Source organism: Lissotriton vulgaris, chromosome 11 (genome assembly GCF_964263255.1).
Source record: "Lissotriton vulgaris chromosome 11, aLisVul1.2, whole genome shotgun sequence".
NCBI lineage: Eukaryota > Metazoa > Chordata > Amphibia > Caudata > Salamandridae > Lissotriton > Lissotriton vulgaris.
Window position 1 is genome coordinate 40,879,061 of NC_141699.1, and position 14,430 is coordinate 40,893,490.

A 14,430-nucleotide genomic window follows, 5' to 3' on the forward strand; every position below is an offset into this window, starting at 1 on the left:
CAGGCAGATCATTCTCAGATAATGAACTCAGGTGGCGGTTCAGTGCTGGGGTGTTGGGGTACAGGCCCTGCCGCGCAGGCAGGTGCGACAGCCTTGTTATTGCAGAGCTTCAGTGGACAGCAGGGAGGGCGGATTGATGTGAGTTTGTGGTGTGTTGTGCACTTTGCAATCTCCTGGTGGCTTCTTCCAGACTCATAAGACTCCAGGTTGAGGAAGAAGAGGGCCCAAGCCGCCCCCCCCCCCTCCCTGTGGAGGGGACAGTTATCTCTGATTTCAGCTTTACAAAGAATGCTTTTCCTTCCTTCTTGTGAGTCTTTGTTTATCAGCAGGGAGCTTGCTAAGGAATCTGCTGCAAGAGCTAAGGAGATTATTACCTCTGAAATGTAATTAGGTTTATTCAGTGCAAAGAATGGATGAGCTTAGACCACCTTAAACTCAGAGGACAAACAACGACAATCCTCAGATGTGGAACCTCCCCCCCTCCGCGGGCCACCTCACTGTCTACAGAACTAGGACAGGGACCCCCTCCGACTGACGCAGTAAAACCCCAAAAAGCCTTTAGATGTTGACCCAACTTTTGAACCCCGGACTGATTCCATATAAAATCTTCTGTGAAAATCCTTGAATCCTTTGACAAAAATGTAAATACCTATATCGGAAATCTATCATTTTTATTTGTTTTCTCTAAAATATAGACATATTTGTTTCCCTGGATAACAATTATTGTTTTTTTTAACTCTTTTTATTAAATAGTTGCTCAGATCACTTTTTCATCTCCAGTACAAGGGATTAACAAATATCAACACTTTATTCCCACCCTGTCCAGAGTACTCTCATCTCTGATGGTTCACGATACCCAATGGCCCCCAATGGCCCCTAATCTTAAATGTACATACAGTCTTTTCCCCAATAACCTCCCTCCCCCACCCTTCAGTGTCCTCTATACTCACTCCACTTACCCCAAACTTTGCTCAATTTCTGTGGACATTCTCTAACTTTGTAGCTTACTTTTTCTGCCCCTGAACACCAATCCAAGTTAGCCTCCCTTTCAACAAAGTCTGGTATCTGGCACACTCCCCATGTTTTTGCTATATTCCTTTTTGCCACCATTGCTGCTACTTTCAACCATATTAATGCATACTTGGGCCAGGGTTCTTCTCACACATAGTTGTAGCCATCTCAGGTCTGTTGACCTCCACGCCAGTGACTACTCTCCATAAGACTTGGATTCATTTACATTCCCAAATGATGTGAAAGAAGGAACTTATTTCCCTGCATCCTCTCACACAGTAACTAAATCCTTCTTGCCCCATTCGATGCAATAGTGTTCTGGATGCGTAGGATCTGTGTAGTATACACAATTTTACCAGGCAAAACCGTGCCCTTATAGCTACCTTGCGTGGGCTCTGTACTGCATCTTCCCAGTCATTGTGTTCCAAAAGTACTAAATCTATAGCCCACGCCACCCTCAAGGGGTCCACTAGATTGGGTGAATTGTACAGTATTTTCTTATATGTTAGTGAAGTGGCCTGCGTAGCCATTGGGTCCATCAATAATCTGTCTTCTTAAGGTGAGTCCTCGGGACGAGTTTCCACCTCCCTGAGATATTGACGAATAGCGTGGCTTAATTGCATGTATCAATATCGTTGCCATTTTTTATAGAATCCCTTTAGTGCTCCCACTTTTGCCAGTTGGTCGCTGTGCCACAATGGAGCTTTCCCATTCAATTTCCCTTCCCAGCCCATATGCTTTAGCACTTCTCTCCAGGCCCGTACTACTGTTTGTGTGTCTGGCGGGAGTTGTTTTTCTTTGCTTCTAGTTTAAAATGCTGCCAGGTATCTTCTTTCAGCCATGGCCAAGTGATCTGCTCTGAAAGCGGGGTCCCCATGGTCCGTAAATGCCCAATCCTTCACTACTATTAACTGTGAGGCCCAGTAGCATGCGCCTTAGTCGGGTACTGCCAGTCCCTCTCGTAGACTCCTCGCAGTTCTAGAACAGCCTCTGTCCAGTAGGAGCTTTCTTAATTCACTCTTTTTATCTTGGCACCCCTTCTTAGGTATTTTACGAGGGGTATTCTGCAACACATATAGCAGCCAATGCAGGGACCTCATTTTGAAGATAACTGCCCTGCCCATCAGGGACACCAGTAGTTTCTGCCAATGTTCCACATCGTTACCTAGTCATTTTCTTTGGGGATATAAGTTGTCTGCTAGGAAGTCTTCTTCCTTTGTGGATATCAGACTACCCAAGTACTTGAAGCTTGTCTTGATTACTAGCTGCGTGGAGCCCCCCAGTTTCTGGGGGACTGTCTCCATCAATGGGAAGAGGAAGGATTTTTTCCAATTTATTGTATAGCCCGAGTAGTGACCAAACAGATAAAATATTTTGAGCACCCTATGAACTGATCGATAGGGTTTGGTCAAATACAGGAGTATATCATCAGCATACAATGATATTCTTTCTTCGCAGTTGCCCCCTCCCTGTATGCCTGTATGGGGTCATTCCCGACCAAGGCGGCTAATGGCCTCAATGCCAGGGCAAAGATCATCGGAGAGAGTGGGCATCCCTGCAGAGTGCCCATTCCATGCTGGAATGAACGATACACCTCTCCTTTGACCTTCACCCTTGTCTGAGGGGCTTGGTATAGGAGTTTTACCCACTGTGAGAAGTTAGCCTGGCATATGATGTCCACTAGTTTTAGTGGGCACCTTGCACTAGTCTAATCGACCCTTATTGATGGTGGTTGTAAAGTCAACCTTATAGAAAGCTATCCTAGTGGTAGCATGGACCCGCAGTCAATAGACTAAGACTTCAGAGAGCATGTGAAGCTGTTTTACCAATTATAATCCCTTGAATACCAAATGAAAGGACACCACACAAGGTATATATCAAATATATATGTATTTATTCTAAACACAACCCCTCTGCACTCTTTATGAGGTCAGAGGTAAAACTACAATACAAGTTACTCAATTACTATTCAATAAGTTGCACAGCATACGTTTTGCCCTAGAGGCCTCACAAACCAAACACTAAAATAGTGGTATAAGAACCACGTCTGGAATATAAAGTAGGCCTAGGGCCTAGGGAATCGCTGGGGCTACCCTAAACAACCAAAGGTTAGGAAGTAGGAGTCCCACGGGAGACCCGTGCAGTGTCTAAACACAGTCAGGAGTTACCATTGACTTTCTATGGGAAACAAAGAAGTTATAAAGTTACTGTTTAAGGCACTTCCGGAAGGACTACGACAAAACCCCTATAGACTAGGACACTTCAAGAGTCAATACCCACAGGAGCACCGGAGTACTTCGGTTACCTCACCCAGGGAAGCCGGGTTCATAGCTGCCTTTTGGTGTCAGGTTTTGTCGATATTTTCTATGGAGATCTGCAAAGAAGTGCTGCAGGCAACCAGAGGAAAAGTGTCCGGGTGGATCCAAGGGTGGATCGAAGATCTGAAGAACCTGAAAGCAGAAGGGACAGAGTCTGGATCACTAGCCAGTGACCAGGAAGGTACCAGGAAGGAACCAGGCTATGTTGTGATGATCTGAGGTGAATAAGGTGAGTTTGTCTCTTCAGCCACGAAGTCCAGGAGGCATCGACGATGACCAGGCACTGGATTTAAGCTGTCCCAAAAAGGATCTGGTTGACTGCAGTATCGGTATCTGGATTGGACCCAACAAGCCTTGGCAAATGCACCCCACGCAGGATGTCAAGATTGGCTCTGTTGCAGACCAGCAAGGTCTATGGCGCTTCTCCTTTGAAGGAAAGCTGGAGCAATCCTGGAGCAACCAGGAAAGCAAGTTTGTTTTAAAGAAAAGTTGTCAGGGGGCTTGCTAGCCAACAGGCAAGGAACCGGGAAGATGCATCCAGCACAAATGCATAAGTGGGGCCCACGAGACACTCGCGGAGTGTGGGGGCCTGTGCTTCGGTGCAAAGGGTGCTCGGGGCTGGGGCTTCTTGTACCCCAATGCACAACTGTAAGGGTACCTCGCGCATCGAGCAGTTAGCAAACTGCAGGATGTCCAGGGTCCGGTCCCACGTCTCTCGTGTCCGCCACAGGTCTCAGCTTGGCTGTGGATGTGGGTCGGAGTTAGAGAAGTCTGGAAGTCCAGTTCCTATGCCCCAGATTCTTCGAGATCCGGCAGGAGCCTTGAAAATGCAGACGGGCAAAGTTGCTGATGGTGCCTGTTTGCACAGGATGGTCACTCGTTGACCACAGGTAAGATATCCTCTGGCTTCCAGTCGAAATGGAATGTCGAAGGTCTGGGATATGTCTTGTGAAGATTCGTCCAGGGTAATCTAAAGTCCTGGGGACACAGCTCCTACACTTATACTAAGGTTGGGGCTGGACTACCTGGCTAGGTCCCTCCTATGGGTGGACCTGAAAAGGGGGTGGTTACACCCCTTTCCCTTTGTCCAGTTTCCGCCAGAGCGGGGCTGGAGTGCCCAAGCAACTGGTTGGAACCGGCCAATGCATGGAGCGCCTTGTGTGCCCCAGGCTGTGTCTGGAAAAGCATTTCTGAATGCAGCCCTCCCAGCCCCAATACACTAAAGCCTGTCTGGGGAGGTGCTGGCACCTCCCTGGACAGGAAACCTATTGTCCAGGCCTCCCCTGCAGGAGTTTGTCCAGCAGCAGGAGGTCAGACTCGTGTCTGTGGCAGCAGCATCCATTTTGTGATGCTGAGGCTCTGTTTAACTTTAACCAGGTTTACTAGTAACTACATGTCTTCTCCCTCTAGAAGGGTGGAATGCTACCCCCGCCACCGGAACTGGTGGGGGTGGGGGCGGTGGGGGGGTTAGTATTCCAAAGTGTTTGACACCTTACACAACATGTTTTGATAAAGCCAAACCAAATTTAGCATTACAGGGGCTCACAGAGGTGACTCAATACCCAATCTGGTATGTACCTAAAGTACATGGAGTCCATTTTATAGTGAGAGCAGATAGCCTGGGGCCCTGAATAGCAAGATCCCAGGGCAACTAAGTCGAAAACCAGCAAAACACTAGGCAAAAAGTTGGGATAACCATATAGTCAGCTATCCACCTTCCTACACCCACGCATGAAATTAGGTCCAAATCCCTGCCTATCTAATGTTGTGAATATGAATTGCAAAAAGAACAATTGATGGACAGATTGCAGAACAATGTCATACATTCACTCCAGTACAGAGATATGGGCCTAAATCCATTGTTTTTTTGCTCACCATGCCATTCCAGTTTAGACTAAGCCATATGCAAATCAGTCTTGACCCTGCACCCTATGGGAACAGTCCAGGCCAAACTGCCAGGCCAGGTCCACTCTGGACTGGAAACAAGCATCCTAGGACCAGTTTCGGGCTTTCAGCCCTCATCAGCCAGGATAGCTTGACTCCAATGGCATGGAGAGCACAGAACTCACGTCTGAGCATACCCGTCCCACTCGGGTGACAAATGCAAAAAGAACAATTGATGGACAGAATGCAGAACAATGTCAGACATTCACCCCAGTACAGAGATCTGGGCCTAAATCCATCATATTTTTGCTCACCATGCCATTCCAGTTTGGACCCAGCCATATGCAAATCAGTCTTGACCCTGCACCCATTTGGAACAGTCCAGCCCGAACTACCAGGCCAGGTACTCCCTGGATGGGAAACAAGCATCCTAGGACCGGTTTCAGGCTTTCAGCCCTCATCAGCCTGGATAGCTTGACTCCAGTGGCATAGAGAGCACAGGACTCACGTCCGACCATACCTGTCCCACTCGGGGTGACAGATGCAAAAAGAACAATTGATGGATAGAATGCAGAACAATGTCATACATTCACCCCAGTTAAGAGATCTCAGCCTAAATACATTTTTTTTGCTCACTTTGCCACTGGAATCAAGCTGGCCTTACAGATGAGGGCTGTTAGCCCGAAACCGGTCCCAGGATGCTTGTATTTGGTCCAGAGAAGACATGGCTTGGCAGTTTGGGCTGGACTGTTCCCATGAGGCACAGGGTCAAGACTGATTTGCATATAGCTGTGTCTGAACTGGCGTGGCGAAGTGAGCTAAAGAACGATGATTGATTCAACCCAGATCTGTGACTGGGTGTGAGTGTCTGAAAAGTTTCATTGCTCTGTCCATCATCTCCTTGTGTTTGCTTTGTTTTTTCAAAGTTGGCAGGGTATGCCCAGACGTGGGTCCCTTGCTCACTTTGCCACTGGAATCAAGCTGGCCTGGCTGATGAGGGCTGTTAGCCCGAAACCGGTCCCAGGATGCTTGTATTTGGTCCAGAGAAGACATGGCTTGGCAGTTTGGGCTGGACTGTTGCCAAGAGGCACAGTGTCAAGACTGATTTTCATATAGCTGTATCTGAACTGGGGTGGCAAAGTGAGCTAAAGAACGATGATGGATTCAACCCAGATCTGTGACTGGGGTGAGTGTCTGAAAAGTTTCAGTGCTCCGTCCATCATCTTGTGTTTGCAAATATGACTTGCCACCTGATACTATTTGAATGCCATTTGGGCATCCAGGGAAAGAATCACTGCCTCTTTTGTGGTATCCCTCTTTTTCGGATTTAACACCCCGTACAACCATCGGAGATTAAGCCGTATGCCCCTTTGTGTAATAAACCCAGATTGATCCGGGTGACTAACGTAGATATTGTTGCGTGTTTATCTAGGTTCCTGATCGATACTGTGACCTTATGCCCCTATTCTGCTATAAATCCATTTATTCCCTATATTGGCATAACCGTTCAAGTGCGATATTCAGAAAGTCATCTCTGGCCTCACACGAAAAGAGCCACATTCCAGAATAGTTCTCTGCCACTTCCTTTGCAACCAATTAGTGCAATGACAGAGCAGAAGTCACTATCTGATATTCCTAGATTAACACTCCGAGTTCTTCAACAAGATAAAAACTCAGCAAACCTGGAAATCCCCGCTTGCTGTGTTTTGATTAGTAATGGAACTCTAATGAGCAACTGATAGCTATCACTTCCTAGTGACATCTTTAATTGACGTCTTATGTCCAGCAAACTTGCGTCAAACCAGGCACCTGTCAGGTATAAATATTACCAACGTTGCCTTAAGCAATTGCTGGTGTCCCATTGCTGTTGTATGCTGTATGCAGTACGCTCATGCTGCTGCTACCCCGTTGCTGTTGGTGAAGCTGCTGATACCATTATCGCTGCTAAAGCGCGAACGAGGGTGTGGTGAGCTTAGGAGCTGAACAGCCGTCCCTCTGCAAAAGGCCCAGCAGATGCCAAGCTGCCCGCGGACGCTGTCCCCCCTCCTCCTCCTCGACGCGCTGAAGAGAGACGCTGCCTTTCTCCTGCAGAGAAATCCAGCTCCAGCGTTTCTAGTCTGCCCTCGCGGGTGACTGGGACACCGAGTTTCCCCTGAAGGAGATACCAGACCTCCATCATTCTATTCAGAGGTATTGTGTTGACTAAACCCTTAGTGAGAATTCTTGAAGCAAACCTTGGCAAAACCAACTTAAACTGAAGCTATTTACTTACTCCCCTCCCGCGTATTAGGCTTAGGTCAGGTACACTGGGGTAGGCGTAGTTAGAAGCACCAGTTGAGTATTTTAGCCTAATGTATATATGAATGTATATATGTTTTATTCCTTTTAAACCATTATATGGCTAAGAAACCATATCAATGCTTTTACAGTATTATTTCGCAATACTTATCTTACTCTACGTACTTTTTATCATAACAAGTCATGCAATTGTGGCAATACATTTCTCTTGTACGAGAAGAAAGACTGTTCAATAAATGTTAACCCTTTATTGACAAACGCCCGTCTCTCTATTCTCTACATATTGTGAAAGTAAACTGCACTAACCTGACTGAGTCAAATAACTGTCTATTGTTTCACACGACCCTAGAGATTGACTCTTAATCTGAGGAGCAAAGTTGTCATGTTGCACGGTTGTTGGAAAGCTGAATCCCTTCTTGTCTGTGCCAGGGAAGCTGATCACTTCCTATGCAGAGAAGAAAGTTTCCAGTGACCACTGAGCTAGTTGGTAACAAACCCAATTAAGTTTAGCATAGTCAGTAGAGGCCTGGAAGATCCGCACTTCTACGTCGATACTACTGTTTATGTTATTCCAATGCGCAGGGCCTAGTGGGAAACTAGGAACTACACTACATGGCGCCCAAACGTTTGGTAAGGCGATAAACTAACGCAAGACGTTAGAGTAACTCAGTCGTGCATATTTCACACAGACCCCTTTCTCCCGTAAATACTCCAATAGACGTCTGGAGTGGGTGAAAGGTTAAAATCCGCCCGAACTCAGTAGGAAGAGATTCCTATGTAAAGCTCTGGTTTATTCAACGTTGAAGGATACAGTGTTCCAAAATATTGTGCACCTAATCTGTGTCTCCTTGGAGACCTACTCTGCAAACCTTGCATTTATACAATGCCAGGAGAAAACGGAACCACTGGGGCCGCAGCAGATGCGACTCAGCAGGGTCCCGAACACACTGACCCGGGTGCAATTATAATCCCAGCCCACTTAAGAAAATCTATAACTTTAAAACTTATAGAAAACGGACTGTACAGTAATTTTCGTGATAGAGGCTCACGAATATCGGCAGACAGAGGTATTCTATTCATGGATAAACTTTCCAGCGGCAAACGCTACAACAAAAGAGTTTCACTATTACAAAATAGAGGAACCTCTGGAAGAGTACGCTCCTTTCGAGCAGACTGAAATCCCACTAAAATTCCAAGAGCACCTGCTCTGGTTTAATGGCGCCCTAAAACATAATGATCACATAACTAGGCTCGGTCCACTAGGTAGACTAGGAGCAACGTGGCCGGTTCTAGCCGGCTACACACCACATCCTGACATTGCAAAAATGTCTAGAGAAGAGCTGTTAGTACAGCTAAAAACATTAATAAAAATACATAGGCAATTAGTCCAATATGTAATGCGGACTGCAACAGTCCAGCCAGCTGTTAATGTACCACAGCTGACCCCTCATCAGGGGGACACTAATAAAATTACACCACAGAACATACAGTCATGTCTTGGTAAAACACCCGTAAAACGGGAACAAATTCCTTTCTGGTTAGCACAGAAAATCACTCAAATAGAGGCAGTATTTCCTGATACTACCCCTGTAGAGAAACACAGAATCTTGACCATCTGCCTTCCTATGGGAATCGCACCACACGTGGAGGACTGTGACACTTGGGGTACAGTCTTTGCTTCCATTTACACAAAAACACACGGTGTTCCGTCTATGGCGGTAATACCAGAAGTGCTAAAACAGATTCAAAATGAATACGGTCCAGAGCCCGCTTTAAATCTTGGTATGAAATTACTGAAAGATTTCAAGCAGGTCTCGGCTATATTATTAGCCAACATAAAAGGAGAAGCAGCATCTGTGGCGATCCGCCAGAAGTTGAAGGAAACAGATATAAAAGATCCAATTGAGCTTGCCAAAATCATAGAGAAATGCTATGAAGAATTAGGTAGAGACAGCTTGGGTGGAAAACCCCAACTGCTTGAAAATCCTGAAAAATTATTTATTAAAAATAATTCAAACACTCCTAAAAAGAGCTGGGATGGAAATAAACAATCCACTCCCAAGGAAAAAGTTTTCCAGTCCAGAGGAAGGTCTCCTCGACGGAGGGAAAGAACTCTGACTCGAGAACACCAGTCTCCCCAGAGGGAGCCCTCTGAGAAAAGATATAACCTTAGAAATAGGGATAATCTGAAAAAGCCTGATAGATATCAAAGTATTGATACACGTCCCTCCCAATCTTTTTCGCAGAAATCGGAAAGAAGAGGACGGTCAGACCCAGGAGAGCACACCAAGTCCAAAGACAAAGAACCTGCTCAGAGTAAAAAATCTCAATTTCAAAAAAAGAAGGTAGCCTGTATTAGAGTAATCAACCATGCCGAGAATACTGAGGACACAGTTGAAAAACGGGAAGTGGGCATTGACAATGTTGGACAGTGCAGCAGAAATCAGTATAGCGTGCAAGATCTTGATGAGTCATCTGGAGACAGTGGACACGAATGAATACATTCAGGTAGAAACTGCCGACACCAGACTTAGCGAGCCTCATAAGATATACGAAATAACATTGCGTATAGAGGGTGATAAGACTAGGAAAATAAGAGGTCTATTTTGGTATAAACTCTCAAAAAGCTATGAAATTCTGTTAGCTGAAAAAGATTGGCCCCCAGAGTTTGTCAGGGAGTGCCCTCGTGGCGAAGAAGTGATTATGCCTGCCTTCTCGAATCACATTCCAAATCACAAAAAATATACTTATGCTAGGAAATGGGCAGTAGCCCAAGCACCGGCATTATATAAAAATCATGTAGGATGGGATGAGGACTCAAGTCCTCACAAAATCCAGTTAAAAAATGAACCAACTGCCCAACAGCAGTATCCCATTAAGCAAGAAGCTAAAAAACAAGTCAGGGAGATTTTAGATCAACTTGAATACCAGGGGGTGATTGAAACATGCACCTCTCAAATGAACAATCCTTTGTTTCCTGTCTCCAAGCCAGACAATTCATCTCGTCTAGTTTTGGACTACAGACACCTTAATGCATGTTGCAAAACATTTGCAGTACAAAACTCGCATAGTGCAGCCCTAATGAATAACATAGTTAGGAAAAAATATAAAACGACATTAGACATATCTAATGGTTTCTTTTGTCAAAACATTGCACCAGAAAGCAGATATTTGACCGCTTTCTCAGCATTTGGGTCGCAGAAAAAATTCTGTCGACTCCCACAGGGGTTGAAGAACAGCCCAGGACTATTCTCAGCTAGAGTAACAGAGTTACTACAAATATATGATGATGAGGCATTATCTTACGTAGATGATATCTATCTCACAGACGACGACTTGGATACTCACTTGAAAAGAGTGAACACCATTATACTTGGGTTCGTGGCAGAGGGTTACAAATTCAACTTTAAAAAGTCCTGAATTGCCCATCTGACAGTACTATTCTTAGGGTACGAATTATCAAGTGAAGGGAAAAGCCTAGCGGACAACTTCTTAGAGAAGTGCGCTGTACTCCAAGCTCCAAAAACGCTGAAGAATTTACAATCCATACTAGGTTTTCTGAATTTCGGAAGAACTTACATTCTAAATTACGCGGAGAGGGTTAAACCTCTCTACGAACTAATTGAACCTGATTTTAAACAAATCAATTGGACTCAAAAACACACAGAAATTTTGAGATCACTGCAAACAGACATGTTAGCAAAAACAAAATTAGAAACACGTGACAATACACGCGATCTTGTAATCCGAGTCATCCCAGGAAGATGTGGATTCACGTACCCAACCTCTAATGAGGGAGAAAAGGTACCTATTTCAATCAAATCTCACTTGTACACACAAGCAGAAAAAGCATTCAGTCTCACAGAAAGAACTGTGAAAGCAGTGCAAATTGCATTAGCAAATGAAAGAGAACTAGCACACGGCAAACGGATTAATATCCTCACAGCGGAATCCGCCTTCGAGGCACTATTCAGCCCAGTAAACCTGCCTTGAGTGTCATTGGATCCGAAATGGATACAGTGTGTAGATTCTCTAGGAGCGGAAGATGTGAAATACTATTTCGCCCCGCAATTTGAAGAACTGAAGGATTTAGAATATGAAGAAGAATATCCTCTGCCAATCGAACTTCTGCCTCTCCCACAGTATGCCTGTATAATCTATACAGAAAGATTTGTAAAGCATTTCAACGTAGAGAGCAAATCCTACAATGCAGCCTGTGCGATTGTTAAAGGTCGTTGGCTGTGCGGTAAATTCAGACCGAAAGTAACAAAAACTGAATCTGTAAGAAACTGTTCGGTTCAGAGAACTGAAATCAGATGTTTAAAGATGGCGCTCGAAAATGCAGAACGTGAATTCCCGACACTTATCGTGTGCGATTCTCATTTTTGCGTCAACTCTTACAACAATAAACTGCAGAGTTGGATTGAAAACGATTACAAAGATGGCACAGGTGCCACAATAAAGCATAAATTGCTCTGGAAACAGGTAGCTCTTTTACACAAAGAACTACAAAAGACTCACGTGATTCACGCACAGAGTCTTCAACGTGATGGCGTTCACGTTGCAGGGAATTCATTGGCTAATACAGACACAGCGGAAGCAACTAACCCGGCTTCCGTAGCCACAAAAAAGCGTACAGAAAAATACATAGACGGGGAAACCATGCTGGCAGTAAAAACGACCGTAAAAGGCGACTGTGCAGCACTACCCGTGAACTATCCACTCAATTATGCATACGTAATCGATGCAAACTCCGTTCCTTTTGCTCGAATCCCTGGAGTGGGGGACAGAGTAATTCCAAACAGGAGCAGGAGGGGCTTCCTCTTACTGGAAGCACACATGGGGTTGGGTCTGAGACATCAAACAATTAAGGATTCTCTGAAAGAATTACAATCAGAGTACTGGTGGCCAGGAATGAGCATAGATATCCAATGTTTTGCTCAAAATTGTGAAAACTGCAACAGAGATCGCAGTAATGAACAGGCCAGTGTAGTTTCAGGATCCCTGCTAGACAGCATAAGGCGGTCTATCTGCGCAATCAAAGAAGAGAAGCGCGTCCCATTGTACACAGTTAAGGCTAAACACACTTAAATAATGTAGCCTCCAGCGCTCGGCTGACGCCAGAACGGTTATAAAAGATCTGCGAGTCTTTATCGGCACATACGCAATTACCACGTTCCATTCTGACCAGGGTCCTGCCTTCAGCTCTCGAGCTTATAAGGAGGCCATGGCCAGCATGGGAATTGGGTTGCGGTATTCTTGTCCGTCGCACCCTGAAGGGAATAGTGTGGTTGAAAGAAAAAAACGGGACATAAAGCGATCTATAACAGCGAAGGTATTAGGTTCAGGCGCTGGGTGGGTCAAACATCTAATAAGTGTCCAGACTAGTCTTAATAACTTGCCAAGAAATTCTCTAAAAGGTTTCAGCCCATACGAACTATTGTTCGGAATTAGAATGAACATTCAGGACCTCGATAGTCAGATATCAGTGGTACAAGAAAAAACAACAGACTTTGACATCAAAGATCGTTTGGCTGTTTTACAGGAACTGAATGAAACAAAAAAATCCTTAAGCAACATAAAGTTAAAACAACAGCCATCTACCACTGACGAGGCACCACAAGCAACAGCCCCAGCAAGGCCTGTCTGGATTCCAAAGATTGGGGATCTAGTCAGAGAAAAGATCGCGGTGAAGAAGGAATTTGGGCCTTCTTACAGAAAAGCAGTACCTGTCTTGGCAGTCACCGGAACAAGATCAGTTGTACTACCGCCCCTTGCTGGTAAAAAGGAGAACAGAGTTGTGTCTATCGACCTGGTAAAACCACAAGCATGTGGCCTATAATCAACAGTAGGCCTAGTGGACTCCCAAGAAACAACAGAATACCCAAACTTGCAACAATCCAAGAGGTTCAAACTGAAAGACTAATCACATTCGATCAGCCTGCAGTGCACAGAGAAGGACTATGCAATAATGCCATGGAACTCGTACCTCTTGAGACACAGATTGAAACAGTTCGTCAAGAAACACCAGTCTACACTAAGGTGGCATCAGAAAGTGCTACCGAGAGACAGATTGTAAGAACAATCCCATCAATTGACAGAACTGCCTCTGGTTATTTAATCAACTTCGACAACTTCTCTGAAGATCAAAACGACCCCGAAGTGATGCCAGAAACAAAAAAGTATTCTAAAGAAAATACAACAGGACTCCTTCAACAAATCAAAGAATTATATCTGGATTCATCGTTGATTGAGCATTGCATTATTTCAGGGGTATTCATACTCCTACTATGCCTAATTTTAGTTTTAATTTTAGGAAAGTTTATTACAATTGAATGGACACAGCAAGTCAGAACATCAACCTAGTCCTGAAACCACACAGATCATCCCACGTGAAGAAAAGAGAACTGTCAACAGTAAATGTCACAGCAATTTCAATACCTGGTGGGGTAGTATGGGAGAAAACTGACTATGAGATCTATGGTCCGGTCGAAATCCTGAAGTATCCTCATCAACTGAAGGTTTCCTTAAGTGACTTTGTAAAACCTAGTACATTCTCTGATGATTGGGACTTTAACAGTATTAATGACATGATGTCTGATTTAGTAATGTCAGCTAGATTCATAGATCATGATTATTTACAAGGTTCGTCTAGTTATGAACAATTATTCTGTTATACACATTATGGTGATCATTACTTGCATAAATCTGCACAGCCTAGAAATGTTTTTATGTATAATCAATGGGAACATTGTGATACACCACCTAAAAGCAGTTCTAAAGCATTTTTTGAGAAATTCAAATACTTCTCAGGGTTTAACACCAGTGATGCAGAAACGTTTTATTACAAACTGTTAGATAAAACAGGAATGAAAACAATGCTGACAAACACTAAATTAATATATTCAGAAGCATTTTA